Source organism: Stenella coeruleoalba (genome assembly GCF_951394435.1).
Source record: "Stenella coeruleoalba genome assembly, contig: scaffold_138, whole genome shotgun sequence".
Lineage (NCBI taxonomy): Eukaryota > Metazoa > Chordata > Mammalia > Artiodactyla > Delphinidae > Stenella > Stenella coeruleoalba.
This window is the reverse complement of record NW_027646297.1, coordinates 517,971-545,314: the sequence shown is the minus strand read 5'-3', so window position 1 is coordinate 545,314 and position 27,344 is coordinate 517,971. Positions and strand designations below refer to the sequence as shown.

At 43.6% G+C, this 27,344-nt stretch overlaps 1 long non-coding RNA gene across 3 annotated transcripts in view; it reads left to right on the top strand.

Annotated features, from left to right (window-relative positions):
* Positions 1 to 27,344, top strand: part of LOC307181196 — a 569,873-nt gene that overhangs the window by 170,098 nt on the left and 372,431 nt on the right. For all 3 annotated transcript variants that reach the window (XR_013826091.1, XR_013826092.1, XR_013826093.1), the window contains one exon: positions 22,559 to 22,640. This is a non-coding gene — a long non-coding RNA (uncharacterized lncRNA). The remainder of the gene's footprint in view (positions 1 to 22,558; positions 22,641 to 27,344) is intronic.

Below are 27,344 nucleotides of genomic sequence, written 5' to 3'. Positions count from 1 at the left end.
CCCGTGTAATGGGTACCATGCAATATGATTTCAAAGGGTCTTCATTTGCTCACCGAACCTCTCCAATCCTATCACTGCTGCGTTTATGCCCCTGTACACATGCTTGATTCTCTTTCGGAGACATAGCAATCCATAGGTTTTAAGATACTTACTAGTCAGGTACATTCTTAGGCGTTTAATATGCGGTGTTGAGTCCAATTCTTTGAGCAAGGAGTAGCTCTTGTCTATTCCATATTTGGCTTAAGGAACTTTATCTGTGCTCATTTCAATCTCTGGTTTTATGCAGCACCCCAACTCACCTTTCCCCTTAAGCAAGCATAAGTTGGTTTTCGAAATTTGAGACCCTGTTCTGTTCTGTAATTCAGTTCCTGTGTAGCCAAGTTTCCATTCCGTGTATTACTGATATCTTATGATGTTTCTTTTTCTGTGTGACTTATTTCAGTTAGAATCATCATACCTGAATCCACTCATTGTGCTGCTAAGGGCCTGATGACACAGATTTCATTGCTGAGTGATATTGCTTTGTAAGTAAATACCACAACTTCTTTATCCATTTTTCACTTTCTGCGATGTTGAACTTGTACTGTAAACGAGGTTCTTGTAAACAGAGCCGATCCAAACTTTGGGGTGGCTGTGTCTTTTTGATTTTAATTTCCCTAAGCTATAGGACCATAAGTGGAAGTGCCCTAGGTTCTGTTGCTTTGTTTTTTAGATGTTTCAGGAAACACCATACACTTCTCCCGAGTGGTTGTTGGCAATTTACATCCCGCCCATCAGCATAACAAGGCTCCCAGTTCTCCATGGCCTGTCCTGCCTTTCTGGATTTTACACTTTTTTCAGATGGCCCTTTTGACCGGGGGGAAGTGAGACTTCATTGTAGTGCAGATTTCCTTTGCAAGCTTGCTTGGTTGGCCAAAAAGGGCGTATGCGTTTTTTCCTGAATATATTCAGGAAAAAACGCATACGCCCTTTTTGGCCAAGTGCATCATTGTGGACGTTCTGCCTCTTTTCCTATGCTTTCAATGCAATTCCAGTCTACCTCCTGAAATCGGTTTCCTGCAATTCTGCCCTGCTTTCAAGTCCTCTTGGCAGCCTTACTTCAGTCTATTTTTGGACGATAGCTGTCATTTATAACTCTGCAGGTTTGTGAATTACAGTGCCCCTGAGCTCCTTTCTTCAACTCGCTTTCTTTTGAGCTGGCCGCAACACCGCAGGATGGCTTCAGGCCCTAATCTGATTCCGGTACCGCACGCTGAGCCTTTGGTTATTTCCTCTTCCTGGTGGGAAATGAGAGTTAAATTTGCCCGTCCAGACACCTCCAGCTAGTCTCTCATTGGTTCTCGCTATTCCTGTTCATCTTCCGCAGAAATTGCAAACTGGGCCAAACAGGAGGTTAAAGGCGCTGACTCTCCAAGTGGGGACAGTGTTAGTAAAGCGTCTGGAATGTTGCACCCGAGTACCAGGGGAGGAAAACTGAGACATATTTGAACACGTCTCCCGATCACATGGTTGATCATACTCTGGGTTCCACATGCATGTTTTAGCTGAAGGAAGAATACCTAAAACCTGGGTAGTTGAAACCCGTGGAATGGGTACCATGCAATATGACTTCAAAGGGTCTTCATTTGCTCACCGAACCTCTCCAATCCTATCACTGCTGCGTTTATGCCCCTGTACACATGCTTGATTCTCTTTCGGAGACATAGCAATCTATAGGTTTTAAGATACTTACTAGTCAGGTACATTCTTAGGCGTTTAATATGCGGTGTTGAGTCCATTTCGTTGAGCAAGGAGTAGCTCTTGTCTATTCCATATTTGGCTTAAGGAACTTTATCTGTGCTCATTTCAATCTCTGGTTTTATGCAGCACCCCAACTCACCTTTCCCCTTAAGCAAGCATAAGTTGGTTTTCTAAATTTGAGACCCTGTTCTGTTCTGTAATTCAGTTCCTGTGTAGCCAAGTTTACATTCCGTGTATTACTGATATCTTATGATGTTTCTTTTTCTGTGTGACTTATTTCAGTTAGAATCATCATACCTGAATCCACTCATTATGCTGCTACGGGCCTGATGACATAGGTTTCATTGCTGAGTAATACTGCATTGTACGTAAGTACCACAAGTTCTTTATCTATTTTTCACTTTCTGTGATATTGAACTTGTACGGTAAACGAGGTTCTTGTAAACAGAGGCGTCCCAAACTTTGGGGTGGCTGTGTCTTTTTGATTTTAATTTCCCTAAGCTATAGGACCATAAGTGGAAGTGCCCTAGGCTCTGTTGCTTTGTTTTTTAGATGTTTCAGGAAACACCATACACTTCTCCCGAGTGTCTGTTGGCAATTTACATCCCGCCCATCAGCATAACAAGGCTCCCAGTTCTCCATGGCCTGTCCAGCCTTTCTGGATTTTACACTTTTTTCAGATGGCCCTTTTGACCGGGGGAAGTGAGACTTCATTGTAGTGCAGATTTCCTTTGCAAGTTTGCTTGGTTGGCCAAAAAGGGCGTATGCGTTTTTTCCTGAATATATTCAGGAAAAAACGCATACGCCCTTTTTGGCCAAGTGCATCATTGTGGACGTTCTGCCTCTTTTCCTATGCTTTCAATGCAATTCCAATCTACCTCCTGAAATCGGTTTCCTGCAATTCTGCCCCGCTTTCGAGTCCTCTTGGCAGCCTTACTTCAGTCTATTTTTGGACGATAGCTGTCATTTATAACTCTGCAGGTTTGTGAATTACAGTGCCCCTGAGCTCCTTTCTTCAACTCGCTTTCTTGTGACCTGGCCGCAACAACGCAGGATGTCTTCAGGCCCTAATCTGGTTCCGGCACGGCACGCTGAACCTTTGGTTAATTCCTCTTCCTGGTGGGAAATGAGAGTTAAATATGCCCGTTCAGACACCTCCAACTAGTCTCTCATTGGTTCTCGCTATTCCTGTTCATCTTCCGCAGAAATTGCAAACTGGGCCAAACAGGAGGTTAAAGGGACTGACTCTCCAAGTCGGGAGAGTGTTAGTAAAGCGTCTGGAATGTTGCACCCGAGTACCAGGGTAGGAAAACTGAGACATATTTGAACACGTCTCCCGTTCACATGGTTGATCATACTCCGGGTTCCACATGCATGTTTTAGCTGAAGGAAGAATACCTTAAACCTGGAGAGTTGAGACCCGTGTAATGGGTACCATGCAATATGATTTCAAAGGGTCTTCATTTGCTCACCGAACCTCTCCAATCCTATCACTGCTGCGTTTATGCCCCTGTACACATGCTTGATTCTCTTTCGGAGACATAGCAATCCATAGGTTTTAAGATACTTACTAGTCAGGTACATTCTTAGGCGTTTAATATGCGGTGTTGAGTCCAATTCTTTGAGCAAGGAGTAGCTCTTGTCTATTCCATATTTGGCTTAAGGAACTTTATCTGTGCTCATTTCAATCTCTGGTTTTATGCAGCACCCCAACTCACCTTTCCCCTTAAGCAAGCATAAGTTGGTTTTCTAAATTTGAGACCCTGTTCTGTTCTGTAATTCAGTTCCTGTGTAGCCAAGTTTACATTCCGTGTATTACTGATATCTTATGATGTTTCTTTTTCTGTGTGACTTATTTCAGTTAGAATCATCATACCTGAATCCACTCATTGTGCTGCTAAGGGCCTGATGACACAGATTTCATTGCTGAGTGATATTGCTTTGTAAGTAAATACCACAACTTTTTTATCCATTTTTCACTTTCTGCGATGTTGAACTTGTACTGTAAACGAGGTTCTTGTAAACAGAGCCATTCGAAACTTTGGGGTGGCTGTGTCTTTTTGATTTTAAATTCCCTAAGCTATAGGACCATAAGTGGAAGTGCCCTAGGCTCTCTTGCTTTGTTTTTTAGATGTTTCAGGAAACACCATACACTTCTCCCAAGTGTCTGTTGGCAATTTACATCCCGCCCATCAGCATAACAAGGCTCCCAGTTCTCAATGGCCTTTTACCTTTCTGGATTTTACACTTTTTACAGATGGCCCTTCTGACGGGGGGGAAGTGAGACTTCATTGTAGTGCAGATTTCCTTTGCAAGCTTGCTTGGTTGGCCAAAAAGGGCGTATGCGTTTTTTCCTGAATATATTCAGGAAAAAACGCATACGCCCTTTTTGGCCAAGTGCATCATTGTGGACGTTCTGCCTCTTTTCCTATGCTTTCAATGCAATTCCAGTCTACCTCCTGAAATCGGTTTCCTGCAATTCTGCCCCGCTTTCAAGTCCTCTTGGCAGCCTTACTTCAGTCTATTTTTGGACGATAGCTGTCATTTATAACTCTGCAGGTTTGTGAATTACAGTGCCCCTGAGCTCCTTTCTTCAACTCGCTTTCTTTTGAGCTGGCCGCAACACCGCAGGTTGGCTTCAGGCCATAATCTGGTTCCAGTACGGCACGCTGAGCCTTTGGTTATTTCCTCTTCCTGGTGGGAAATGAGAGTTAAATTTGCCCGTCCAGACACCTCCAGCTAGCCTCTCATTGGTTCTCGCTATTCCTGTTCATCTTCCGCAGAAATTGCAAACTGGGCCAAACAGGAGGTTAAAGGCGCTGACTCTCCAAGTGGGGAGAGTGTTAGTAAAGCGTCTGGAATGTTGCACCCGAGTACCAGGGGAGGAAAACTGAAACATATTTGAACACGTCTCCCGATCACATGGTTGATCATACTCTGGGTTCCACATGCATGTTTTAGCTGAAGGAAGAATACCTAAAACCTGGGTAGTTGAAACCCGTGGAATGGGTACCATGCAATATGACTTCAAAGGGTCTTCATTTGCTCACCGAACCTCTCCAATCCTATCACTGCTGCGTTTATGCCCCTGTACACATGCTTGATTCTCTTTCGGAGACATAGCAATCCATAGGTTTTAAGATACTTACTAGTCAGGTACATTCTTAGGCGTTTAATATGAGGTGTTGAGTCCATTTCGTTGAGCAAGGAGTAGCTCTTGTCTATTCCATATTTGGCTTAAGGAACTTTATCTGTGCTCATTTCAATCTCTGGTTTTATGCAGCACCCCAACTCACCTTTCCCCTTAAGCAAGCATAAGTTGGTTTTCTAAATTTGAGACCCTGTTCTGTTCTGTAATTCAGTTCCTGTGTAGCCAAGTTTCCATTCCATGTATTACTGATATCTTATGATGTTTCTTTTTCTGTGTGACTTATTTCAGTTAGAATCATCATACCTGAATCCACTCATTGTGCTGCTAAGTGCCTGATGACACAGATTTCATTGCTGAGTGATATTGTTTTGTAAGTAAATACCACAACTTCTTTACCCATTTTTCACTTACTGCGATGTTGAACTTGTACTGTAAATGAGGTTCTTGTAAACAGAGCCGTTCCAAACTTTGGGGTGGCTGTGTCTTTTTGATTTTAATTTCCCTAAGCTATAGGACCATAAGTGGAAGTGCCCTAGGCTCTGTTGCTTTGTTTTTTAGATGTTTCAGGAAACACCATACACTTCTCCCGAGTGTCTGTTGGCAATTTACATCCCGCCCATCAGCATAACAAGGCTCCCAGTTCTCCATGGCCTGTCCTGCCTTTCTGGATTTTACACTTTTTTCAGATGGCCCTTTTGACCGGGGGGAAGTGAGACTTCATTGTAGTGCAGATTTCCTTTGCAAGTTTGCTTGGTTAGCCAAAAAGGGCGTATGCGTTTTTTCCTGAATATATTCAGGAAAAAACGCATACGCCCTTTTTGGCCAAGTGCATCATTGTGGACGTTCTGCCTCTTTTCCTATGCTTTCAATGCAATTCCAGTCTACCTCCTGAAATCGGTTTCCTGCAATTCTGCCCCGCTTTCAAGTCCTCTTGGCAGCCTTACTTCAGTCTATTTTTGGACGATAGCTGTCATTTATAACTCTGCAGGTTTGTGAATTACAGTGCCCCTGAGCTCCTTTCTTCAACTCGCTTTCTTTTGAGCTGGCCGCAACACCGCAGGATGGCTTCAGGCCCTAATCTGGTTCCGGCATGGCACGCTGAGCCTTTGGTTAATTCCTCTTCCTGGTGGGAAATGAGAGTTAAATTTGCCCATCCAGACACCTCCAGCTAGTCTCTCATTGGTTCTCGCTATTCCTGTTCATCTTCCACAGAAATTGCAAACTGGGCCAAACAGGAGGTTAAAGGGACTGACTCTCCAAGTCGGGAGAGTGTTAGTAAAGCGTCTGGAATGTTGCACCCGAGTACCAGGGTACGAAAACTGAGACATATTTGAACACGTCTCCCGATCACATGGTTGATCATACTCTGGGTTCCACATGCATGTTTTAGCTGAAGGAAGAATACCTAAAACCTGGGTAGTTGAAACCCGTGGAATGGGTACCATGCAATATGACTTCAAAGGGTCTTCATTTGCTCACCAAACATCTCCAATCCTATCACTGCTGCGTTTATGCCCATGTACACATGCTTGATTCTCTTTCGGAGACATAGCAATCCATAGGTTTTAAGATACTTACTAGTCAGGTACATTCTTAGGCGTTTAATATGGGGTGTTGAGTCCATTTCGTTGAGCAAGGAGTAGCTCTTGTCTATTCCATATTTGGCTTAAGGAACTTTATCTGTGCTCATTTCAATCTCTGGTTTTATGCAGCACCCCAACTCACCTTTCCCCTTAAGCAAGCATAAGTTGGTTTTCTAAATTTGAGACCCTGTTCTGTTCTGTAATTCAGTTCCTGTGTAGCCAAGTTTACATTCCGTGTATTACTGATATCTTATGATGTTTCTTTTTCTGTGTGACTTATTTCAGTTAGAATCATCATACCTGAATCCACTCATTGTGCTGCTAAGGGCCTGATGACACAGATTTCATTGCTGAGTGATATTGCTTTGTAAGTAAATACCACAACTTCTTTATCCATTTTTCACTTTCTGCGATGTTGAAGTTGTACTGTAAACGAGGTTCTTGTAAACAGAGCCGTTCCAAACTTTGGGGTGGCTGTGTCTTTTAGATTTTAAATTCCCTAAGCTATAGGACCATAAGTGGAAGTGCCCTAGGTTCTGTTGCTTTGTTTTTTAGATGTTTCAGGAAACACCATACACTTCTCCCGAGTGGTTGTTGGCAATTTACATCCCGCCCTTCAGCATAACAAGGCTCCCAGTTCTCCATGACCTGTCCTGCCTTTCTGGATTTTACCATTTTTTCAGATGGCCCTTTTGACCGGGGGGAAGTGAGACTTCATTGTAGTGCAGATTTCCTTTGCAAGCTTGCTTGGTTGGCCAAAAAGGGCGTATGCGTTTTTTCCTGAATATATTCAGGAAAAAACGCATACGCCCTTTTTGGCCAAGTGCATCATTGTGGACGTTCTGCCTCTTTTCCTATGCTTTCAATGCAATTCCAGTCTACCTCCTGAAATCGGTTTCCTGCAATTCTGCCCCGCTTTCAAGTCCTCTTGGCAGCCTTACTTCAGTCTATTTTTGGACGATAGCTGTCATTTATAACTCTGCAGGTTTGTGAATTACAGTGCCCCTGAGCTCCTTTCTTCAACTCGCTTTCTTGTGACCTGGCCGCAACACCGCAGGATGGCTTCAGGCCCTAATCTGGATCCAGCACGGCATGCTGAGTCTTTGGTTATTTCCTCTTCCTGGTGAGAAATGAGAGTTAAATTTGCCCGTCCAGACACCTCCAGCTAGTCTCTCATTGGTTCTCACTATTCCTGTTCATCTTCCGCAGAAATTGCAAACTGGGCCAAACAGGAGGTTAAAGGCGCTGACTCTCCAAGTGGGGAGAGTGTTAGTAAAGCATCTGGAATGTTGCACCCCAGTACCAGGGGAGGAAAACTGAGACATATTTGAACACGTCTCCCGTTCACATGGTTGATCATACTTGGGTTCCACATGCATGTTTTAGCTGAAGGAAGAATACCTAAAACCTGGGTAGTTGAAACCCGTGGAATGGGTACCATGCAATATGACTTCAAAGGGTCTTCATTTGCTCACCGAACCTCTCCAATCCTATCACTGCTGCGTTTATGCCCCTGTACACATGCTTGATTCTCTTTCGGAGACATAGAAATCCATAGGTTTTAAGATACTTACTAGTCAGGTACATTCTTAGGCGTTTAATATGCGGTGTTTAGTCCATTTCGTTGAGCAAGGAGTAGCTCTTGTCTATTCCATATTTGGCTTAAGGAACTTTATCTGTGCTCATTTCAATCTCTGGTTTTATGCAGCACCCCAACTCACCTTTCCCCTTAAGCAAGCATAAGTTGGTTTTCTAAATTTGAGACCCTGTTCTGTTTTGGAATGCAGTTCCTGTGTAGCCAAGTTTACATTCCGTGTATTAGTGATATCTTATGATGTTTCTTTTTCTGTGTGACTTATTTCAGTTAGAATCATCGTACCTGAATCTACTCATTATGCTGCTATGGGCCTGATGACATAGATTTCATTGCTGAGTGATACTGCATTGTACGTAAGTACCACAAGTTCTTTATGCATTTTTCACTTTCTGTGATATTGAACTTGTACGGTAAACGAGGTTCTTGTAAACAGAGGCGTCCCAAACTTTGGGGTGGCTGTGTCTTTTTGATTTTAATTTCCCTAAGCTATAGGACCATAAGTGGAAGTGCCCTAGGCTCTGTTGCTTTGTTTTTTAGATGTTTCAGGAAACACCATACACTTCTCCCGAGTGTCTGTTGGCAATTTACATCCCGCCCATCAGCATAACAAGGCTCCCAGTTCTCCATGGCCTGTCCTGCCTTTCTGGATTTTACACTTTTTTCAGATGGCCCTTTTGACCGGGGGGAAGTGAGACTTCATTGTAGTGCAGATTTCCTTTGCAAGTTTGCTTGGTTAGCCAAAAAGGGCGTATGCGTTTTTTCCTGAATATATTCAGGAAAAAACGCATACGCCCTTTTTGGCCAAGTGCATCATTGTGGACGTTCTGCCTCTTTTCCTATGCTTTCAATGCAATTCCAGTCTACCTCCTGAAATCGGTTTCCTGCAATTCTGCCCCGCTTTCAAGTCCTCTTGGCAGCCTTACTTCAGTCTATTTTTGGACGATAGCTGTCATTTATAACTCTGCAGGTTTGTGAATTACAGTGCCCCTGAGCTCCTTTCTTCAACTCGCTTTCTTTTGAGCTGGCCGCAACACCGCAGGATGGCTTCAGGCCCTAATCTGGTTCCGGCATGGCACGCTGAGCCTTTGGTTAATTCCTCTTCCTGGTGGGAAATGAGAGTTAAATTTGCCCATCCAGACACCTCCAGCTAGTCTCTCATTGGTTCTCGCTATTCCTGTTCATCTTCCACAGAAATTGCAAACTGGGCCAAACAGGAGGTTAAAGGGACTGACTCTCCAAGTCGGGAGAGTGTTAGTAAAGCGTCTGGAATGTTGCACCCGAGTACCAGGGTACGAAAACTGAGACATATTTGAACACGTCTCCCGATCACATGGTTGATCATACTCTGGGTTCCACATGCATGTTTTAGCTGAAGGAAGAATACCTAAAACCTGGGTAGTTGAAACCCGTGGAATGGGTACCATGCAATATGACTTCAAAGGGTCTTCATTTGCTCACCAAACATCTCCAATCCTATCACTGCTGCGTTTATGCCCCTGTACACATGCTTGATTCTCTTTCGGAGACATAGCAATCCATAGGTTTTAAGATACTTACTAGTCAGGTACATTCTTAGGCGTTTAATATGGGGTGTTGAGTCCATTTCGTTGAGCAAGGAGTAGCTCTTGTCTATTCCATATTTGGCTTAAGGAACTTTATCTGTGCTCATTTCAATCTCTGGTTTTATGCAGCACCCCAACTCACCTTTCCCCTTAAGCAAGCATAAGTTGGTTTTCTAAATTTGAGACCCTGTTCTGTTCTGTAATTCAGTTCCTGTGTAGCCAAGTTTACATTCCGTGTATTACTGATATCTTATGATGTTTCTTTTTCTGTGTGACTTATTTCAGTTAGAATCATCATACCTGAATCCACTCATTGTGCTGCTAAGGGCCTGATGACACAGATTTCATTGCTGAGTGATATTGCTTTGTAAGTAAATACCACAACTTCTTTATCCATTTTTCACTTTCTGCGATGTTGAAGTTGTACTGTAAACGAGGTTCTTGTAAACAGAGCCGTTCCAAACTTTGGGGTGGCTGTGTCTTTTTGATTTTAAATTCCCTAAGCTATAGGACCATAAGTGGCATTGCCCTAGGCTCTGTTGCTTTGTTTTTTAGATGTTTCAGGAAACACCATACACTTCTCCCGAGTGTCTGTTGGCAATTTACATCCCGCCCATCAGCATAACAAGGCTCCCAGTTCTCCATGGCCTGTCCTGCCTTTCTGGATTTTACACTTTTTTCAGATGGCCCTTTTGACCGGGGGGAAGTGAGACTTCATTGTAGTGCAGATTTCCTTTGCAAGTTTGCTTGGTTGGCCAAAAAGGGCGTATGCGTTTTTTCCTGAATATATTCAGGAAAAAACGCATATGCCCTTTTTGGCCAAGTGCATCATTGTGGACGTTCTGCCTCTTTTCCTATGCTTTCAATGCAATTCCAGTCTACCTCCTGAAATCGGTTTCCTGCAATTCTGCCCCGCTTTCAAGTCCTCTTGGCAGCCTTACTTCAGTCTATTTTTGGACGATAGCTGTCATTTATAACTCTGCAGGTTTGTGAATTACAGTGCCCCTGAGCTCCTTTCTTCAACTCGCTTTCTTTTGAGCTGGCCGCAACACCGCAGGATGGCTTCAGGCCCTAATCTGGTTCCGGCACGGCACGCTGAGCCTTTGGTTAATTCCTCTTCCTGGTGGGAAATGAGAGTTAAATTTGCCCATCCAGACACCTCCAGCTAGTCTCTCATTGGTTCTCGCTATTCCTGTTCATCTTCCACAGAAATTGCAAACTGGGCCAAACAGGAGGTTAAAGGCGCTGACTCTCCAAGTGGGGAGAGTGTTAGTAAAGCATCTGGAATGTTGCACCCCAGTACCAGGGGAGGAAAACTGAGACATATTTGAACACGTCTCCCGTTCACATGGTTGATCATACTTGGGTTCCACATGCATGTTTTAGCTGAAGGAAGAATACCTAAAACCTGGGTAGTTGAAACCCGTGGAATGGGTACCATGCAATATGACTTCAAAGGGTCTTCATTTGCTCACCGAACCTCTCCAATCCTATCACTGCTGCGTTTATGCCCCTGTACACATGCTTGATTCTCTTTCGGAGATATAGAAATCCATAGGTTTTAAGATACTTACTAGTCAGGTACATTCTTAGGCGTTTAATATGCGGTGTTTAGTCCATTTCGTTGAGCAAGGAGTAGCTCTTGTCTATTCCATATTTGGCTTAAGGAACTTTATCTGTGCTCATTTCAATCTCTGGTTTTATGCAGCACCCCAACTCACCTTTCCCCTTAAGCAAGCATAAGTTGGTTTTCTAAATTTGAGACCCTGTTCTGTTTTGGAATGCAGTTCCTGTGTAGCCAAGTTTACATTCCGTGTATTAGTGATATCTTATGATGTTTCTTTTTCTGTGTGACTTATTTCAGTTAGAATCATCGTACCTGAATCTACTCATTATGCTGCTATGGGCCTGATGACATAGATTTCATTGCTGAGTGATACTGCATTGTACGTAAGTACCACAAGTTCTTTATGCATTTTTCACTTTCTGTGATATTGAACTTGTATGGTAAACGAGGTTCTTGTAAACAGAGGCGTCCCAAACTTTGGGGTGGCTGTGTCTTTTTGATTTTAATTTCCCTAAGCTATAGGACCATAAGTGGAAGTGCCCTAGGCTCTGTTGCTTTGTTTTTTAGATGTTTCAGGAAACACCATACACTTCTCCCGAGTGTCTGTTGGCAATTTACATCCCGCCCATCAGCATAACAAGGCTCCCAGTTCTCCATGGCCTGTCCTGCCTTTCTGGATTTTACACTTTTTTCAGATGGCCCTTTTGACCGGGGGGAAGTGAGACTTCATTGTAGTGCAGATTTCCTTTGCAAGTTTGCTTGGTTAGCCAAAAAGGGCGTATGCGTTTTTTCCTGAATATATTCAGGAAAAAACGCATACGCCCTTTTTGGCCAAGTGCATCATTGTGGACGTTCTGCCTCTTTTCCTATGCTTTCAATGCAATTCCAGTCTACCTCCTGAAATCGGTTTCCTGCAATTCTGCCCCGCTTTCAAGTCCTCTTGGCAGCCTTACTTCAGTCTATTTTTGGACGATAGCTGTCATTTATAACTCTGCAGGTTTGTGAATTACAGTGCCCCTGAGCTCCTTTCTTCAACTCGCTTTCTTTTGAGCTGGCCGCAATACCGCAGGATGGCTTCAGGCCCTAATCTCTTCCGGCATGGCACGCTGAGCCTTTGGTTAATTCCTCTTCCTGGTGGGAAATGAGAGTTAAATTTGCCCATCCAGACACCTCCAGCTAGTCTCTCATTGGTTCTCGCTATTCCTGTTCATCTTCCACAGAAATTGCAAACTGGGCCAAACAGGAGGTTAAAGGGACTGACTCTCCAAGTCGGGAGAGTGTTAGTAAAGCGTCTGGAATGTTGCACCCGAGTACCAGGGTACGAAAACTGAGACATATTTGAACACGTCTCCCGATCACATGGTTGATCATACTCTGGGTTCCACATGCATGTTTTAGCTGAAGGAAGAATACCTAAAACCTGGGTAGTTGAAACCCGTGGAATGGGTACCATGCAATATGACTTCAAAGGGTCTTCATTTGCTCACCAAACATCTCCAATCCTATCACTGCTGCGTTTATGCCCCTGTACACATGCTTGATTCTCTTTCGGAGACATAGCAATCCATAGGTTTTAAGATACTTACTAGTCAGGTACATTCTTAGGCGTTTAATATGGGGTGTTGAGTCCATTTCGTTGAGCAAGGAGTAGCTCTTGTCTATTCCATATTTGGCTTAAGGAACTTTATCTGTGCTCATTTCAATCTCTGGTTTTATGCAGCACCCCAACTCACCTTTCCCCTTAAGCAAGCATAAGTTGGTTTTCTAAATTTGAGACCCTGTTCTGTTCTGTAATTCAGTTCCTGTGTAGCCAAGTTTACATTCCGTGTATTACTGATATCTTATGATGTTTCTTTTTCTGTGTGACTTATTTCAGTTAGAATCATCATACCTGAATCCACTCATTGTGCTGCTAAGGGCCTGATGACACAGATTTCATTGCTGAGTGATATTGCTTTGTAAGTAAATACCACAACTTCTTTATCCATTTTTCACTTTCTGCAATGTTGAAGTTGTACTGTAAACGAGGTTCTTGTAAACAGAGCCGTTCCAAACTTTGGGGTGGCTGTGTCTTTTTGATTTTAAATTCCCTAAGCTATAGGACCATAAGTGGCATTGCCCTAGGCTCTGTTGCTTTGTTTTTTAGATGTTTCAGGAAACACCATACACTTCTCCCGAGTGTCTGTTGGCAATTTACATCCCGCCATTCAGCATAACAAGGCTCCCAGTTCTCCATGGCCTGTCCTGCCTTTCTGGATTTTACACTTTTTTCAGATGGCCCTTTTGACCGGGGGGAAGTGAGACTTCATTGTAGTGCAGATTTCCTTTGCAAGTTTGCTTGGTTGGCCAAAAAGGGCGTATGCGTTTTTTCCTGAATATATTCAGGAAAAAACGCATACGCCCTTTTTGGCCAAGTGCATCATTGTGGACGTTCTGCCTCTTTTCCTATGCTTTCAATGCAATTCCAGTCTACCTCCTGAAATCGGTTTCCTGCAATTCTGCCCCGCTTTCAAGTCCTCTTGGCAGCCTTACTTCAGTCTATTTTTGGACGATAGCTGTCATTTATAACTCTGCAGGTTTGTGAATTACAGTGCCCCTGAGCTCCTTTCTTCAACTCGCTTTCTTTTGAGCTGGCCGCAACACCGCAGGATGGCTTCAGGCCCTAATCTGGTTCCGGCACGGCACGCTGAGCCTTTGGTTAATTCCTCTTCCTGGTGGGAAATGAGAGTTAAATTTGCCCATCCAGACACCTCCAGCTAGTCTCTCATTGGTTCTCGCTATTCCTGTTCATCTTCCACAGAAATTGCAAACTGGGCCAAACAGGAGGTTAAAGGGACTGACTCTCCAAGTCGGGAGAGTGTTAGTAAAGCGTCTGGAATGTTGCACCCGAGTACCAGGGTACGAAAACTGAGACATATTTGAACACGTCTCCCGATCACATGGTTGATCATACTCTGGGTTCCACATGCATGTTTTAGCTGAAGGAAGAATACCTTAAACCTGGAGAGTTGAGACCCGTGTAATGGGTACCATGCAATATGACTTCAAAGGGTCGTCATTTGCTCACCGAACCTCTCCAATCCTATCACTGCTGCGTTTATGCCCCTGTACACATGCTTGATTCTCTTTCGGAGACATAGCAATCCATAGGTTTTAAGATACTTACTAGTCAGGTACATTCTTAGGCGTTTAATATGGGGTGTTGAGTCCATTTCGTTGAGCAAGGAGTAGCTCTTGTCTATTCCATATTTGGCTTAAGGAACTTTATCTGTGCTCATTTCAATCTCTGGTTTTATGCAGCACCCCAACTCACCTTTCCCCTTAAGCAAGCATAAGTTGGTTTTCTAAATTTGAGACCCTGTTCTGTTCTGTAATTCAGTTCCTGTGTAGCCAAGTTTACATTCCGTGTATTACTGATATCTTATGATGTTTCTTTTTCTGTGTGACTTATTTCAGTTAGAATCATCATACCTGAATCCACTCATTGTGCTGCTAAGGGCCTGATGACACAGATTTCATTGCTGAGTGATATTGCTTTGTAAGTAAATACCACAACTTCTTTATCCATTTTTCACTTTCTGCGATGTTGAAGTTGTACTGTAAACGAGGTTCTTGTAAACAGAGCCGTTCCAAACTTTGGGGTGGCTGTGTCTTTTTGATTTTAAATTCCCTAAGCTATAGGACCATAAGTGGCATTGCCCTAGGCTCTGTTGCTTTGTTTTTTAGATGTTTCAGGAAACACCATACACTTCTCCCGAGTGTCTGTTGGCAATTTACATCCCGCCCATCAGCATAACAAGGCTCCCAGTTCTCCATGGCCTGTCCTGCCTTTCTGGATTTTACACTTTTTTCAGATGGCCCTTTTGACCGGGGGGAAGTGAGACTTCATTGTAGTGCAGATTTCCTTTGCAAGTTTGCTTGGTTGGCCAAAAAGGGCGTATGCGTTTTTTCCTGAATATATTCAGGAAAAAACGCATATGCCCTTTTTGGCCAAGTGCATCATTGTGGACGTTCTGCCTCTTTTCCTATGCTTTCAATGCAATTCCAGTCTACCTCCTGAAATCGGTTTCCTGCAATTCTGCCCCGCTTTCAAGTCCTCTTGGCAGCCTTACTTCAGTCTATTTTTGGACGATAGCTGTCATTTATAACTCTGCAGGTTTGTGAATTACAGTGCCCCTGAGCTCCTTTCTTCAACTCGCTTTCTTTTGAGCTGGCCGCAACACCGCAGGATGGCTTCAGGCCCTAATCTGGTTCCGGCACGGCACGCTGAGCCTTTGGTTAATTCCTCTTCCTGGTGGGAAATGAGAGTTAAATTTGCCCATCCAGACACCTCCAGCTAGTCTCTCATTGGTTCTCGCTATTCCTGTTCATCTTCCACAGAAATTGCAAACTGGGCCAAACAGGAGGTTAAAGGCGCTGACTCTCCAAGTGGGGAGAGTGTTAGTAAAGCATCTGGAATGTTGCACCCCAGTACCAGGGGAGGAAAACTGAGACATATTTGAACACGTCTCCCGTTCACATGGTTGATCATACTTGGGTTCCACATGCATGTTTTAGCTGAAGGAAGAATACCTAAAACCTGGGTAGTTGAAACCCGTGGAATGGGTACCATGCAATATGACTTCAAAGGGTCTTCATTTGCTCACCGAACCTCTCCAATCCTATCACTGCTGCGTTTATGCCCCTGTACACATGCTTGATTCTCTTTCGGAGATATAGAAATCCATAGGTTTTAAGATACTTACTAGTCAGGTACATTCTTAGGCGTTTAATATGCGGTGTTTAGTCCATTTCGTTGAGCAAGGAGTAGCTCTTGTCTATTCCATATTTGGCTTAAGGAACTTTATCTGTGCTCATTTCAATCTCTGGTTTTATGCAGCACCCCAACTCACCTTTCCCCTTAAGCAAGCATAAGTTGGTTTTCTAAATTTGAGACCCTGTTCTGTTTTGGAATGCAGTTCCTGTGTAGCCAAGTTTACATTCCGTGTATTAGTGATATCTTATGATGTTTCTTTTTCTGTGTGACTTATTTCAGTTAGAATCATCGTACCTGAATCTACTCATTATGCTGCTATGGGCCTGATGACATAGATTTCATTGCTGAGTGATACTGCATTGTACGTAAGTACCACAAGTTCTTTATGCATTTTTCACTTTCTGTGATATTGAACTTGTATGGTAAACGAGGTTCTTGTAAACAGAGGCGTCCCAAACTTTGGGGTGGCTGTGTCTTTTTGATTTTAATTTCCCTAAGCTATAGGACCATAAGTGGAAGTGCCCTAGGCTCTGTTGCTTTGTTTTTTAGATGTTTCAGGAAACACCATACACTTATCCCGAGTGTCTGTTGGCAATTTACATCCCGCCCATCAGCATAACAAGGCTCCCAGTTCTCCATGGCCTGTCCTGCCTTTCTGGATTTTACACTTTTTTCAGATGGCCCTTTTGACCGGGGGGAAGTGAGACTTCATTGTAGTGCAGATTTCCTTTGCAAGTTTGCTTGGTTAGCCAAAAAGGGCGTATGCGTTTTTTCCTGAATATATTCAGGAAAAAACGCATACGCCCTTTTTGGCCAAGTGCATCATTGTGGACGTTCTGCCTCTTTTCCTATGCTTTCAATGCAATTCCAGTCTACCTCCTGAAATCGGTTTCCTGCAATTCTGCCCCGCTTTCAAGTCCTCTTGGCAGCCTTACTTCAGTCTATTTTTGGACGATAGCTGTCATTTATAACTCTGCAGGTTTGTGAATTACAGTGCCCCTGAGCTCCTTTCTTCAACTCGCTTTCTTTTGAGCTGGCCGCAATACCGCAGGATGGCTTCAGGCCCTAATCTCTTCCGGCATGGCACGCTGAGCCTTTGGTTAATTCCTCTTCCTGGTGGGAAATGAGAGTTAAATTTGCCCATCCAGACACCTCCAGCTAGTCTCTCATTGGTTCTCGCTATTCCTGTTCATCTTCCACAGAAATTGCAAACTGGGCCAAACAGGAGGTTAAAGGGACTGACTCTCCAAGTCGGGAGAGTGTTAGTAAAGCGTCTGGAATGTTGCACCCGAGTACCAGGGTACGAAAACTGAGACATATTTGAACACGTCTCCCGATCACATGGTTGATCATACTCTGGGTTCCACATGCATGTTTTAGCTGAAGGAAGAATACCTAAAACCTGGGTAGTTGAAACCCGTGGAATGGGTACCATGCAATATGACTTCAAAGGGTCTTCATTTGCTCACCAAACATCTCCAATCCTATCACTGCTGCGTTTATGCCCCTGTACACATGCTTGATTCTCTTTCGGAGACATAGCAATCCATAGGTTTTAAGATACTTACTAGTCAGGTACATTCTTAGGCGTTTAATATGGGGTGTTGAGTCCATTTCGTTGAGCAAGGAGTAGCTCTTGTCTATTCCATATTTGGCTTAAGGAACTTTATCTGTGCTCATTTCAATCTCTGGTTTTATGCAGCACCCCAACTCACCTTTCCCCTTAAGCAAGCATAAGTTGGTTTTCTAAATTTGAGACCCTGTTCTGTTCTGTAATTCAGTTCCTGTGTAGCCAAGTTTACATTCCGTGTATTACTGATATCTTATGATGTTTCTTTTTCTGTGTGACTTATTTCAGTTAGAATCATCATACCTGAATCCACTCATTGTGCTGCTAAGGGCCTGATGACACAGATTTCATTGCTGAGTGATATTGCTTTGTAAGTAAATACCACAACTTCTTTATCCATTTTTCACTTTCTGCAATGTTGAAGTTGTACTGTAAACGAGGTTCTTGTAAACAGAGCCGTTCCAAACTTTGGGGTGGCTGTGTCTTTTTGATTTTAAATTCCCTAAGCTATAGGACCATAAGTGGCATTGCCCTAGGCTCTGTTGCTTTGTTTTTTAGATGTTTCAGGAAACACCATACACTTCTCCCGAGTGTCTGTTGGCAATTTACATCCCGCCATTCAGCATAACAAGGCTCCCAGTTCTCCATGGCCTGTCCTGCCTTTCTGGATTTTACACTTTTTTCAGATGGCCCTTTTGACCGGGGGGAAGTGAGACTTCATTGTAGTGCAGATTTCCTTTGCAAGTTTGCTTGGTTGGCCAAAAAGGGCGTATGCGTTTTTTCCTGAATATATTCAGGAAAAAACGCATACGCCCTTTTTGGCCAAGTGCATCATTGTGGACGTTCTGCCTCTTTTCCTATGCTTTCAATGCAATTCCAGTCTACCTCCTGAAATCGGTTTCCTGCAATTCTGCCCCGCTTTCAAGTCCTCTTGGCAGCCTTACTTCAGTCTATTTTTGGACGATAGCTGTCATTTATAACTCTGCAGGTTTGTGAATTACAGTGCCCCTGAGCTCCTTTCTTCAACTCGCTTTCTTTTGAGCTGGCCGCAACACCGCAGGATGGCTTCAGGCCCTAATCTGGTTCCGGCACGGCACGCTGAGCCTTTGGTTAATTCCTCTTCCTGGTGGGAAATGAGAGTTAAATTTGCCCATCCAGACACCTCCAGCTAGTCTCTCATTGGTTCTCGCTATTCCTGTTCATCTTCCACAGAAATTGCAAACTGGGCCAAACAGGAGGTTAAAGGGACTGACTCTCCAAGTCGGGAGAGTGTTAGTAAAGCGTCTGGAATGTTGCACCCGAGTACCAGGGTACGAAAACTGAGACATATTTGAACACGTCTCCCGATCACATGGTTGATCATACTCTGGGTTCCACATGCATGTTTTAGCTGAAGGAAGAATACCTTAAACCTGGAGAGTTGAGACCCGTGTAATGGGTACCATGCAATATGACTTCAAAGGGTCGTCATTTGCTCACCGAACCTCTCCAATCCTATCACTGCTGCGTTTATGCCCCTGTACACATGCTTGATTCTCTTTCGGAGACATAGCAATCCATAGGTTTTAAGATACTTACTAGTCAGGTACATTCTTAGGCGTTTAATATGGGGTTTTGAGTCCATTTCGTTGAGCAAGGAGTAGCTCTTGTCTATTCCATATTTGGCTTAAGGAACTTTATCTGTGCTCATTTCAATCTCTGGTTTTATGCAGCACCCCAACTCACCTTTCCCCTTAAGCAAGCATAAGTTGGTTTTCTAAATTTGAGACCCTGTTCTGTTTTGGAATGCAGTTCCTGTGTAGCCAAGTTTACATTCCGTGTATTAGTGATATCTTATGATGTTTCTTTTTCTGTGTGACTTATTTCAGTTAGAATCATCGTACCTGAATCCACTCATTATGCTGCTACGGGCCTGATGACATAGATTTCATTGCTGAGTGATACTGCATTGTACGTAAGTACCACAACTTCTTTATCCATTTTTCACTTTCTGCGATGTTGAACTTGTACTGTAAACGAGGTTCTTGTAAACAGAGCCGGTCCAAACTTTGGGGTGGCTGTGTCTTTTTGATTTTAAATTCCCTAAGCTATAGGACCATAAGTGGAAGTGCCCTAGGCTCTGTTGCTTTGTTTTTTAGATGTTTCAGGAAACACCATACACTTCTCCCGAGTGGTTGTTGGCAATTTACATCCCGCCTTTCAGCATAACAAGGCTCCCAGTTCTCCATGGCCTGTCCTGCCTTTCTGGATTTTACACTTTTTTCAGATGGCCCTTTTGACCGGGGGGAAGTGAGACTTCATTGTAGTGCAGATTTCCTTTGCAAGCTTGCTTGGTTGGCCAAAAAGGGCGTATGCGTTTTTTCCTGAATATATTCAGGAAAAAACGCATACGCCCTTTTTGGCCAAGTGCATCATTGTGGACGTTCTGCCTCTTTTCCTATGCTTTCAATGCAATTCCAGTCTACCTCCTGAAATCGGTTTCCTGCAATTCTGCCCCGCTTTCAAGTCCTCTTGGCAGCCTTACTTCAGTCTATTTTTGGACGATAGCTGTCATTTATAACTCTGCAGGTTTGTGAATTACAGTGCCCCTGAGCTCCTTTCTTCAACTCGCTTTCTTGTGACCTGGCCGCAACACCGCAGGATGGCTTCAGGCCCTAATCTGGTTCCGGCCCGTCATGCTGAGCCTTTGATTAATTCCTCTTCCTGGTGGGAAATGAGAGTTAAATTTGCCCGTTCAGACACCTCCAGCTAGCCTCTCATTGGTTCTCGCTATTCCTGTTCATCTTCCGCAGAAATTGCAAACTGGGCCAAACAGGAGGTTAAAGGCACTGACTCTCCAAGTCGGGAGAGTGTTAGTAAAGCGTTTGGAATGTTGCACCCGAGTACCAGGGGAGGAAAACTGAGACATATTTGAACACGTCTCCCGTTCACATGGTTGATCATACTCTGGGTTCAACATGCATGTTTTAGCTGAAGGAAGAATACTTTAAACCTGGAGAGTTGAGACCCGTGTAATGGGTACCATGCAATATGACTTCAAAGGGTCTTCATTTGCTCACCGAACCTCTCCAATCCTATCACTGCTGCGTTTATGCCCCTGTACACAAGCTTGATTCTCTTTTGGAGACATAGCAATCCATAGGTTTTAAGATACTTTCTAGTCAGGTACATTCTTAGGCGTTTAATATGGGGTGTTGAGTCCATTTCGTTGAGCAAGGAGTAGCTCTTGTCTATTCCATATTTGGCTTAAGGAACTTTATCTGTGCTCATTTCAATCTCTGGTTTTATGCAGCACCCCAACTCACCTTTCCCCTTAAGCAAGCATAAGTTGGTTTTCTAAATTTGAGACCCTGTTCTGTTTTGGAATGCAGTTCCTGTGTAGCCAAGTTTACATTCCGTGTATTAGTGATATCTTATGATGTTTCTTTTTCTGTGTGACTTATTTCAGTTAGAATCATCGTACCTGAATCCACTCATTATGCTGCTACGGGCCTGATGACATAGATTTCATTGCTGAGTGATACTGCATTGTACGTAAGTACCACAACTTCTTTATCCATTTTTCACTTTCTGCGATGTTGAACTTGTACTGTAAACGAGGTTCTTGTAAACAGAGGCGTCCCAAACTTTGGGGTGGCTGTGTCTTTTTGATTTTAATTTCCCTAAGCTATAGGACCATAAGTGGCATTGCCCTAGGCTCTGTTGCTTTGTTTTTTAGATGTTTCAGGAAACACCATACACTTATCCCGAGTGTCTGTTGGCAATTTACATCCCGCCCATCAGCATAACAAGGCTACCAGTTCTCCATGGCCTGTCCTGCCTTTCTGGATTTTACACTTTTTTCAGATGGCCCTTTTGACCGGGGGGAAGTGAGACTTCATTGTAGTGCAGATTTCCTTTGCAATCTTGCTTGGTTGGCCAAAAAGGGCGTATGCGTTTTTTCCTGAATATATTCAGGAAAAAACGCATACGCCCTTTTTGGCCAAGTGCATCATTGTGGACGTTCTGCCTCTTTTCCTATGCTTTCAATGCAATTCCAGTCTACCTCCTGAAATCGGTTTCCTGCAATTCTGCCCCGCTTTCAAGTCCTCTTGGCAGCCTTACTTCAGTCTATTTTTGGACGATAGCTGTCATTTATAACTCTGCAGGTTTGTGAATTACAGTGCCCCTGAGCTCCTTTCTTCAACTCGCTTTCTTGTGAGCTGGCCGCAACACCGCAGGATGGCTTCAAGCCCTAATCTGGTTCTGGCACGGCACGCTGAGCCTTTGGTTAATTCCTCTTCCTGGTGGGAAATGAGAGTTAAATTTGCCGGTTCAGACACCTCCAGCTAGTCTCTCATTGGTTCTCGCTATTCCTGTTCATCTTCCGCAGAAATTGCAAACTGGGCCAAACAGGAGGTTAAAGGGACTGACTCTCCAAGTGGGGAGAGTGTTAGTAAAGCGTCTGGAATGTTGCACCCGAGTACCAGGGTACGAAAACTGAGACATATTTGAACACGTCTCCCGATCACATGGTTGATCATACTCTAGGTTCCACATGCATGTTTTAGCTGAAGGAAGAATACCTTAAACCTGGGTAGTTGAAACCCGTGGAATGGGTACCATGCAATATGACTTCAAAGGGTCTTCATTTGCTCACCGAACATCTCCAAACCTATCACTGCTGCGTTTATGCCCCTGTACACATGCTTGATTCTCTTTCGGAGACATTGCAATCCATAGGTTTTAAGATACTTACTAGTCAGGTACATTCTTAGGCGTTTAATATGCGGTGTTGAGTCCATTTCGTTGAGCAAGGAGTAGCTCTTGTCTATTCCATATTTGGCTTAAGGAACTTTATCTGTGCTCATTTCAATCTCTGGTTTTATGCAGCACCGCAACTCACCTTTACCCTTAAGCAAGCATAAGTTGGTTTTCTAAATTTTAGACCCTGTTCTGTTCTGTAATTCAGTTCCTGTGTAGCCAAGTTTACATTCCGTGTATTACTGATATCTTATGATGTTTCTTTTTCTGTGTGACTTATTTCAGTTAGAATCATCATACCTAAATCCACTCATTGTGCTGCTAAGGGCCTGATGACACAGATTTCATTGCTGAGTGATATTGCTTTTTAAGTAAATACCACAACTTCTTTATCCATTTTTCACTTTCTGCGATGTTGAACTTGTACTGTAAACGAGGTTCTTGTAAACAGAGGCATCCCAAACTTTGGGGTGGCTGTGTCTTTTTGATTTTAATTTCCCTAAGCTATAGGACCATAAGTGGAAGTACCCTAGGCTCTGTTGCTTTGTTTTTTAGATGTTTCAGGAAACACCATACACTTCTCCTGAGTGTCTGTTGGCAATTTACATCCCGCCCATCAGCATAACAAGGCTCCCAGTTCTCCATGGCCTGTCCTGCCTTTCTGGATTTTACACTTTTTTCAGATGGCCCTTTTGACCGGGGGGAAGTGAGACTTCATTGTAGTGCAGATTTCCTTTGCAAGCTTGCGTGGTTGGCCAAAAAGGGCGTATGCGTTTTTTCCTGAATATATTCAGGAAAAAACGCATACGCCTTTTTTGGCCAAGTGCATCATTGTGGACGTTCTGCCTCTTTTCCTATGCTTTCAATGCAATTCCAGTCTACCTCCTGAAATCGGTTTCCTGCAATTCTGCCCCGCTTTCAAGTCCTCTTGGCAGCCTTACTTCAGTCTATTTTTGGACGATAGCTGTCATTTATAACTCTGCAGGTTTGTGAATTACAGTGCCCCTGAGCTCCTTTCTTCAACTCGCTTTCTTTTGAGCTGGCCGCAACACCGCAGGATGGCTTCAGCCCCTAATCTGGTTCCGGCACGGCACGCTGAGCCTTTGGTTAATTCCTCTTCCTGGTGGGAAATGAGAGTTAAATTTGCCCGTCCAGACACCTCCAGCTAGTCTCTCATTGGTTCTCACTATTCCTGTTCATCTTCCGCAGAAATTGCAAACTGGGCCAAACAGGAGGTTAAAGGGACTGACTCTCCAAGTCGGGAGAGTGTTAGTAAAGCGTCTGGAATGTTGCACCCGAGTACCAGGGTACGAAAACTGGGACATATTTGAACACGTCTCCCGATCACATGGTTGATCATACTCTGGGTTCCACATGCATGTTTTAGCTGAAGGAAGAATACCTTAAACCTGGGTAGTTGAAACCCGTGGAATGGGTACCATGCAATATGACTTCAAAGGGTCTTCATTTGCTCACCAAACCTCTCCAATCCTATCACTGCTGCGTTTATGCCCCTGTACACATGCTTGATTCTCTTTCGGAGACATAGCAATCCATCGGTTTTAAGATACTTACAAGTCAGGTATATTCTTAGGCGTTTAATATGGGGTGTTGAGTCCATTTCGTTGAGCAAGGAGTAGCTCTTGTCTATTCCATATTTGGCTTAAGGAACTTTATCTGTGCTCATTTCAATCTCTGGTTTTATGCAGCACCCCAACTCACCTTTACCCTTAAGCAAGCATAAGTTGGTTTTCTAAGTTTGAGACCCTGTTCTGTTCTGTAATTCAGTTCCTGTGTAGCCAAGTTTACATTCCGTGTATTAATGATATCTTATGATGTTTCTTTTTCTGTGTGACTTATTTCAGTTAGAAACATCGTACCTGAATCCACTCATTAAGCTGCTACGGGCCTGATGACAAAGATTTCATTGCTGAGTGATACTGCATTGTACGTAAGTACCACAACTTCTTTATCCATTTTTCACTTTCTGCGATATTGAACTTTTACAGTAAACGAGGTTCTTGTAAACAGAGGAGTCCCAAACTTTTGGGTGGCTGTGTCTTTTTGATTTAAATTTCCCTAAGCTATAGGACCATAAGTGGCAGTGCCCTAGGCTCTGTTGCTTTGTTTTTTAGATGTTTCAGGAAACACCATACACTTCTCAGGAGTGTCTGTTGACAATTTACATCCCGCCCATCAGCATAACAAAGCTCCCAGTTCTCCATGGCCTGTCCTGCCTTTCTGGATTTTACACCTTTTTCAGATGGCCCTTTTGACCGGGGGGAAGTGAGACTTCTTTGTAGTGCAGATTTCCTTTGCAAGCTTGCTTGGTTGGCCAAAAAGTGCGTATGCGTTTTTTCCTGAATATATTCAGGAAAAAACGCATACGCACTTTTTGGCCAAGTGCATCATTGTGGACGTTCTGCCTCTTTTCCTATGCTTTCAATGCAATTCCAGTCTACCTCCTGAAATCGGTTTCCTGCAATTCTGCCCCGCTTTCAAGTCCTCTTGGCAGCCTTACTTCAGTCTATTTTTGGACGATAGCTGTCATTTATAACTCTGCAGGTTTGTGAATTACAGTGCCCCTGAGCTCCTTTCTTCAACTCGCTTTCTTTTGAGCTGGCCGCAACACCGCAGGATGGCTTCAGGCCCTAATCTGGTTCTGGCACGGCATGCTGAGCCTTTGGTTAATTCATCATCCTGGTGGGAAATGAGAGTTAAATTTGCCCGTCCAGACACCTCCAGCTAGTCTCTCATTGGTTCTCGCTATTCCTGTTCATCTTCCGCAGAAATTGCAAACTGGGCCAAACAGGAGGTTAAAGGGACTGACTCTCCAAGTCGGGAGAGTGTTAGTAAAGCGTCTGGAATGTTGCACCCGAGTACCAGGGTATGAAAACTGAGACATATTTGAACACGTCTCCCGATCACATGGTTGATCATACTCTAGGTTCCACATGCATGTTTTAGCTGAAGGAAGAATACCTTAAACCTGGGTAGTTGAAACCCGTGGAATGGGTACCATGTAATATGACTTCAAAGGGTCTTCTCTTGCTCACCGAACCTCTCCAATCCTTTCACTGCTGTGTTTATGCCCCTGTACACACGCTTGATTCTCTTTTGGAGACATAGCAATCCATAGGTTTTAAGATACTTACTAGTCACGTACATTCTTAGGCGTTTAATATGGGGTGTTGAGTCCATTTCGCTGAGCAAGGAGTAGCTCTTGTCTATTCCATATTTGGCTTAAGGAAATTTATCTGTGCTCATTTCAATCTTTGGTTTTATGCAGCACTCCAACTCACCTTTCCCCTTAAGCAAGCATAAGTTGGTTTTCTAAATTTGAGACCCTGTTCTGTTTTGGAATTCAGTTCCTGTGTAGCCAAGTTTACATTCCGTGTATTAGTGATATTTTATGATGTTTCTTTTTCTGTGTGACTTATTTCAGTTAGAATCATCGTACCTGAATCCACTCATTATGCTGCTACGGGCCTGATGACATAGATTTCATTGCTGATTGATACTGCATTGTACGTAAGTACCACAAGTTCTTTATCCATTTTTCACTTTCTGTGATATTGAACTTGCACGGTAAACGAGGTTCTTGTAAACAGAGGCGTCCCAAACTTTGGGGTGGCTGTGTCTTTTTGATTTTAATTTCCCTAAGCTATAGGACCATAAGTGGAAGTGCCCTAGACTCTGTTGTTTTGTTTTTTCGATGTTTCAGGAAACACCATACACTTCTCCCGAGTTTCTGTTGGCAATTTACATCCCGCCCATCAGCATAACAAGGCTCCCAGTTCTCCATGGCCTGTCCTGCCTTTCTGGATTTTACACTTTTTTCAGATGGCCCTTTTGACCAGGGAGAAGTGAGACTTCATTGTAGTGCAGATTTCCTTTGCAAGTTTGCTTGGTTGGCCAAAAAGTGCGTATGCGTTTTTTCCTGAACATATTCAGGAAAAAACGCATACGCCCTTTTTGGCCAAGTGCATCATTGTGGACGTTCTGCCTCTTTTCCTATGCTTTCAATGCAATTCCAGTCTACCTCCTGAAATCGGTTTCCTGCAATTCTGCCCCGCTTTCAAGTCCTCTTGGCAGCCTTACTTCAGTCTATTTTTGGACGATAGCTGTCATTTATAACTCTGCAGGTTTGTGAATTACAGTGCCCCTGAGCTCCTTTCTTCAACTCGCTTTCTTGTGAGCTGGCCGCAACACCGCAGGATGTCTTCAGGCCCTAATCTGGTTCTGGCATGGCACGCTGAGCCTTTGGTTAATTCCTCTTCCTGGTGGGAAATGAGAGTTAAATTTGCCCATCCAGACACCTTCAGCTAGTCTCTCATTGGTTCTCGCTATTCCTGTTCATCTTCCACAGAAATTGCAAACTGGGCCAAACAGGAGGTTAAAGGGACTGACTCTCCAAGTCGGGAGAGTGTTAGTAAAGCGTCTGGAATGTTGCACCCGAGTACCAGGGTACGAAAACTGAGACATATTTGAACACGTCTCCCCATCACATGGTTGATCATACTCTAGGTTCCACATGCAAGTTTTAGCTGAAGGAAGAATACCTTAAACCTGGGTAGTTAAAACCCGTGGAATGGGTACCATGCAATATGACTTCAAAGGGTCTTCATTTGCTCACCGAACCTCTCCAATCCTATCACTCCTGCGTTTATGCCCCTGTACACACACTTGATTCCCTTTTGGAGACATAGCAATCCATAGGTTTTAAGATACTTACTAGTCAGGTACATTCTTAGGCGTTTAATATGGGGTGTTGAGTCCATTTCGTTGAGCAAGGAGTAGCTCTTGTCTATTCCATATTTGGCTTAAGGAACTTTATCTGTGCTCATTTCAATCTCTGGTTTTATGCAGCACCCCAACTCACCTTTCCCCTTAAGCAAGCATAAGTTGGTTTTCTAAATTTGAGACCCTGTTCTGTTTGGAATTCAGTTCCTGTGTAGCCAAGTTTACATTCCGTGTATTAGTGATATCTTATGATGTTTCTTTTTCTGTGTGACTTATTTCAGTTAGAATCATCGTACCTGAATCCACTCATTATGCTGCTACGGGCCTGATGA